The sequence below is a fragment of the Sarcophilus harrisii genome, chromosome 1 (genome assembly GCF_902635505.1).
Source record: "Sarcophilus harrisii chromosome 1, mSarHar1.11, whole genome shotgun sequence".
Classification (NCBI taxonomy): Eukaryota; Metazoa; Chordata; class Mammalia; order Dasyuromorphia; family Dasyuridae; genus Sarcophilus; species Sarcophilus harrisii.
Genome location: NC_045426.1, coordinates 80,272,141 through 80,278,144, shown reverse-complemented (window position 1 = coordinate 80,278,144; position 6,004 = coordinate 80,272,141). Strand labels below are relative to the sequence as shown.

The 6,004-nt window shown below is 37.3% G+C and overlaps 1 protein-coding gene across 7 annotated transcripts in view; it reads left to right on the top strand.

The window, feature by feature from the left end:
* NISCH (nischarin) overlaps positions 1-6,004 on the top strand; it is a 50,036-nt gene that overhangs the window by 9,073 nt on the left and 34,959 nt on the right. The gene's annotated exons all lie outside the window — the stretch shown is intronic.

Sequence of the window (6,004 nt, the reverse complement as noted above, 5' to 3'; positions counted from 1 at the left end):
TCTTAGGTGGAGGAGTGATGAAGGTTGGAGAGCCATCAGGAGGATCTCTGTTTCTGTCTCCAACTTCTATGTCTCCTCTGCGTCTGAGTGTCTCCTCTCTTTGTCTAAGAGTTTGAAATCTTGACTTCTCCTCTCCAGTCCTCTCAGCCCTTAAATACCTCAGTCTGATTACATCATTACATCACTCTTAAGTATGTGACAACTAGAGAAGCAATATACCAATATTATCACACTGAGTAAGTGCTTAACTATAAGCACCCTGCTGTATTCTTGCTTCAAGTAGAATATAGGTGGTCACGCCCTCCCTGACTTCTCAGGGGAGGAGATGAGAAATTCCAAAGGGAAAATGGGGAGTCAAACCAGATATTTTTAGCAGGTTTCCTCTGAGCTGAAGGGTCTTATACTTCACTCAGAGTTTCCCCACTATCTGCGGCCTTCTACGTCTCTCACTTTTATTTTACTTGAAACAGGTATACATAACTCCATCAGCATGGGAGATATTACACAAGTACATAGTAATATAACACAGGCTAGTAGTGATATAACAAACAACATGAATCAACATGAGGAATTATACATGTCCATGAGTCCTAGAAGGTTAGCCAAGAGATAATCCAAAACCAATCTATTAATAGTCTATTACTTCACATGTCAGGGATTCCAATGATTCCTGCAGGTTTTGAAGTCCTTCATCAATCTCATTAACAGTGTTTGATGTTCATGAGTCAATTGCCATATTCATAGGGTTAGAGTCATGCTCTTTCAGTGGCATATATATTCAGAGATGGAACCAACTCAATGTTTCTTGGGTCTTCTCCTTTGTTTCAAGGGTCTGCTTCATCTCTCTCAAATGGACAAGGTAAATACGGCTCATTGGCACCCATTTGATTCCTTCTCCATCTGTGAAGATACAAGCAAACCCTCTCTCCCAAGCAGTTAACCTATCTGGTCCCTTCCGAAATTCACCACTTTCTAGGTCTCTCCACATCACCTGGAGATTATCTACAGATAGTGGAGCTGCTCACACTGGACACTGCCCTTCCGGTAGGTTATAAAACCTGTCTGCTGGAGCCAGTGCATCTTTGTCAAAAATCAAGAAGTTAATTGTATAAAGAGCTAGATTTAGAAGTTTTCTAGGATTACCTATGGCTCCCCCTCTCTTTTGTTTTTGGAGGAGCGTCTTAATGTCTCTGTTTCTCCTCTCTACTATTGCCTGTCCTTAAGGATTAAAGGGTATGCCAGTGGTATGTAAAATCTGATACTGTGTGCAAAATGTTTAGAAGTATATGCAGGTTCATTATCTGTTTTTATTGCTTGTGGCACATCCATAATTGCAAAAGCTTATATAAGGAATTCAGTGACCACTTGGGCTGTCTCTTTTGCTGCTGATATTGCAAAAGTAAATTCTGAAAAGATGTCTACTACAACATGGATAAAAGACAGATGACCAAAAGATTTATAATGGCTCTTATCCATTTGCCAAATTTCATTGGGTCTCACACCACGAGGATTTTTCCCTGGAGGGAATGTAGGAGCATGGAAAGGAAGGCAAACTGTACAGGTTTTTACTATGCTCCTAGCTTCCTCTTTTGTTATCCCAAATTGCAAACGTAAAGCTTGAGCAGCCTGATGTTTAGAATGACTTCCTGAAATAAATTGGCCAACATGGTTAGAAGGCTATCTGCCTTTGAATTTCCATCAAAAATAGGACCTGGAAGCCCACTATGAGAGTGGACATGCAAGATATAAATCTTACCTGGATACTTTCTCACTTGTTCTTGAAGTTCCTTAAAGAGCTGATATATATTAGAGGCTACAAATTTTATTTGGGCTGTGGCAGTTCTTTGTACCACACCTACTGAATAGGCCGAATCAGATATTATATTTATATCTCCTAGATAATAAGTAAGAGCTAGAATGATTGCATACAATTCATTCTGCTGAGTGGACTGAAAAGGAGTTCTGACTACTCTCTTTATAGTTAAGTCACAAGAGTATACAGCACAAATATTATGTTTAGATGCATCTGTAAAGATAGTTCGTCCTTTAAGAGCAACTTTAGAAACCTTTTCTTCAAGAATCCATCACCAATTATGTAATAGTCTGGTTATCTTTAATGGAGACCCGTATATAAGATTTGGAACTGTAGCCAATAAAATTTGCCACTCTGGGATGGTTTCACAGCATACATTAATTTGTGCATTAGTATTAAAGGTATATATCTTGTCAGGTCTTATCCCAGATAATTGTATTGCTCGCTTAATGGCCTTTAATAAAATTCTAGCTACTCAAGCACTGAGTAAAGAGTAAGGCTTTGTTCTGGTTGTGCTGGGAGGTTCACCCACTCTATCACACTGTCTCCTTGATGAAGGACTGCTGTGGGTGCCTCTTTTATAGCAAAAACTGATATTTCCAAGTGTTTCTGAATGACTCTTTCAACACATTGGATAAAACCAGTTCAACTTCTCTCAAAGCCTCTTGAGCTTCTTTTGTACATGGTGAGTTTAAAACAGTGTCTCTCCTTAAAATGTCATATAATGATTGCAATTGATAGGTAGTCAAGCCTAACACTGGTCACATCCATTGGATATCCCCTGTCAATTTCTGAAAGTCTAAGGTGTTTAGCTTCTCTGTTCTTAAGGAAAGTTTTTGTATTGTAAGCATCTTAGGGTATACTTCATATCCTAAATATTGAAAAGGAGCATGTCTTTGAATTTTTTCTGGAGCTATGTGCAATTTGTAATTCCTTAGTGTTTCTATGGTCTTTTCAACATTTGTTCCTCAGGTGCACACCCCAATATATCATCCATGTAATGTAACAACATAAGTTTTGGAAATGCTTTTTTTTACTAAAGTTAAGAGCAGCAGCAACATACATTTGGCACATAGTAGGGTTATTTTTCATTCCCTATGCAAAACTGTCCATTCATATCTTTTATACGCCTAGCTAAGTTAACGCTGGGCACTGGAAAGGCAAATCTTTTCATATTCTCCTTATCTAGAGGGATAGAATAGAAACAATCCTTAATATCTATAACCCAGAGAGGACATTCTCTAGGCAATTGAGTAGGAGATGGAAGTTCAGGCTCAAGAGTTCCCATAGTTTTCATCTGTTCATTTACCTTTCTTAAATCAGTCAATATCCTCCATTTTCCAGATTTCTTTCTTACAACAAATACTGGGGAATTCCAGGGACTTAAAGAAGGTTGTAAGTGTCCTTGGTCAAGTTGCTCCTGTACTATACCTAATAAGGCCTGAATTTTATCTCTAGCTAAGGACCACTGTTCTATTCACACTGGTGTATCAGTTTTCCATTGGATAGGAACAGGTGAAAATGTTGGCAAGCCTTCAACAGCAGCTCTGCCTAAAAAACCAAAGTATCATTTGTAATCCTAATTGTTGTAAAATGTCTCTTTCCCACAGATTGATGGGGATTTTTTCCACTATGCTGTGCTAACACCACCTTTGAGAGTCCACATTCCCTTCCATGCCACAGTGAGGCACTGGAATGGGACTCAAAGAGAGATTTGACTATATTCCTAACACATTTTAAAAAATTGTTTTTTTAAAAACTTCTGAACTTTAAATTGAATAACTGTCTGTGTGTGTGTGTGTGTGTGTGTGTGTGTGTGTGTATGAATATAGGACCAAAAAAATTGTGAAACTGAAATCTCTTTATGTGGCTTCTTGTTTTTTTAAAGTTATACACTAAGGCATCCTTGCTGCTTTCAGAACCATCTTGCTTGACTAACCATCTTTCTGTCCTTCCTTCTATTCTTTTGTATTTTATTTCTTTAAAAGAACATTTACATAGTGCTTTTAAAGTTTTCAAAGCACTTTACATTTTCTTTCATTTGAGCTTCAGAACAACTTTAGGTGCTATTATTCTGAGTTTGCAAATGAAGAAACTGAGTTTAAAATTTTAAATGATTTGCCCAAGATCATAGAGAAGTAAGTGGCTGAGGCAGATCTGAGTTCAGGATTTCCGGCCTCCCAAGTTGAGTACTCTATCCATTATGCTATCAAGCTATAGAATGACCTCATAAAATGCCTTAGTGACCTTCTTTTTAAGTTTTCTTTAACCCACTTTGCCCTTTCATTTTATTCTGCTTTCTTTATTGGGGGAGAAAAAAAATGGATAATTTTCTTTAGTTTGATTTCTTTGGGAGTATAAACATTTTAAAATTAGAACCTCAACCTTGTTTTTAATATTTATTATTAAATACTTGTTCTGTATTTTGTATTAAGACAATTCTTTGGAGAAATTTACTTTAATCTGGCCAATGAGTGCCAGCATAGAAATTAATTAGAATATTATCTTCTTGTTGATAGAGCTACATAGTTGCAAGGAGAAAACTTGATCCAGCAAGTTTGATGTTCCCTGATGTTAAAAAGTCATGCAGCTAAATGATTTACTGGCCCTGAAAGGGTTAACCTTAAAAATGCTGATTACACTCTTTCCTTATTATACAACACTAATGATATTTGCTCCTTTTCATATGTTTCTGTTAACTTGCAAATAAGATTCTGTTATGTTATATATTATTGATAAATAATTTTGATAAATAAATGCTTTAGCATTTATTAGACACCTATTATGTCCTGAGCAAATATCCTAACTGCTTGGGATACAAAGAAAGACAAAAAATGATAGGATATCATAATGAGGGTGGCAGGATTTGAATTGTTTGATCCATGAGGAAAGTTGAAAAAAAAGTTTGATGTAAGGAAATGCTTCCCCATGCTGAGAAGTGTCGAGAATCTGTTTCTGAATGCCACTTGTCAGGTATGTTATCTAGGGAATTCTCATTCATAGATCTGGCATTAAATAGAACTTCAGAAACCATATAGAAAACCCCCTCATTTTACAGGAAAGTAAACACAGGCCCAGATAGATTAAATAACATAATACAGTTTGAACCAGATGACTTCTTGGTTTCCCTCAGCTCTGTCATTCTTTGATTATTTGTAGTGCTGTTATCAGTTAGATACAAGTATTTTGATCACCATATTATAGATGAGGAAATTGGGGCTTAGAGTTAGTTCCTTTGCACAGATTTGTATGGCTAGTAAGCATCTGAGTTAGATTTGAACTCATGTCTTTCTGATTCCTGATGCTGATTTCATTCTGAGATATTCATTAAACAGTTGTCCATTGTTCAAAGGAATCCAGCACAATTTCATTCCTAACAAGGGAAGCTTTATAAGATCTATAATGAGGCTGCAACTGCATAGTTGTTAGCCACTAATTGTTAGCCTCCCATATGCACCTGTGTGACAGAAGACTGGGAACAATTCGGAATGTCCTCATCCAGCTTATTCAATGTATTTAGCCAATTATACATCATAGTGAAGTAATAAATCTCAGATTTAGTGGGGGAAATTGTGGAATCTGATGAGGAAGTTGTATATAGAGAAAAAAGGACCAGTTCCATCTGTATAGTATAATTGGAAAGAAAAGCCAGTAATTGAGGTTATGGAGGAGCAGTCATACGTATGAAAAAAGAACTACAAAGGAGTAGTGAGATGAACATTTGGAGAGGAAAGCAAGTTTGCAGCAGAGAGAGGCTGTAGGAGGAATGACAACTGAAAAAAATGATATTTGGTCATCAAGGGTCATTGGTAACTGGAGAGAGCAGTTTGAGTCAAGTGATAGTCAGGAGCTGGAAGAAATGGAGACAGTAAGCACAGACTCCTAGAAATTTTGTTGAGCCAGAATATAGAACACAGCCTGAATGGATAGTGGTCTGGTGGAGGGGAGAGTTTTGGGTGGAGATGAGTAAGGGAGAAGGTAATAGAAAAAACAATAGCTAGGAAGAAATTGAAGCTTATATAAAAGGGGTGCTTGAGATTGCCATCTGCTGGAAAAGGCAGGAGGTATAGGTACAGGGGTACAGGTTCAGAGCTGGCTTTGGTAAGGAGGTCCATTTGATTGTCAGACCTGGGGGAAAGGTCAGAGGAGAGAAAATCTTAGTCAAATGGCATTGATTTTCTCCATAAAGCC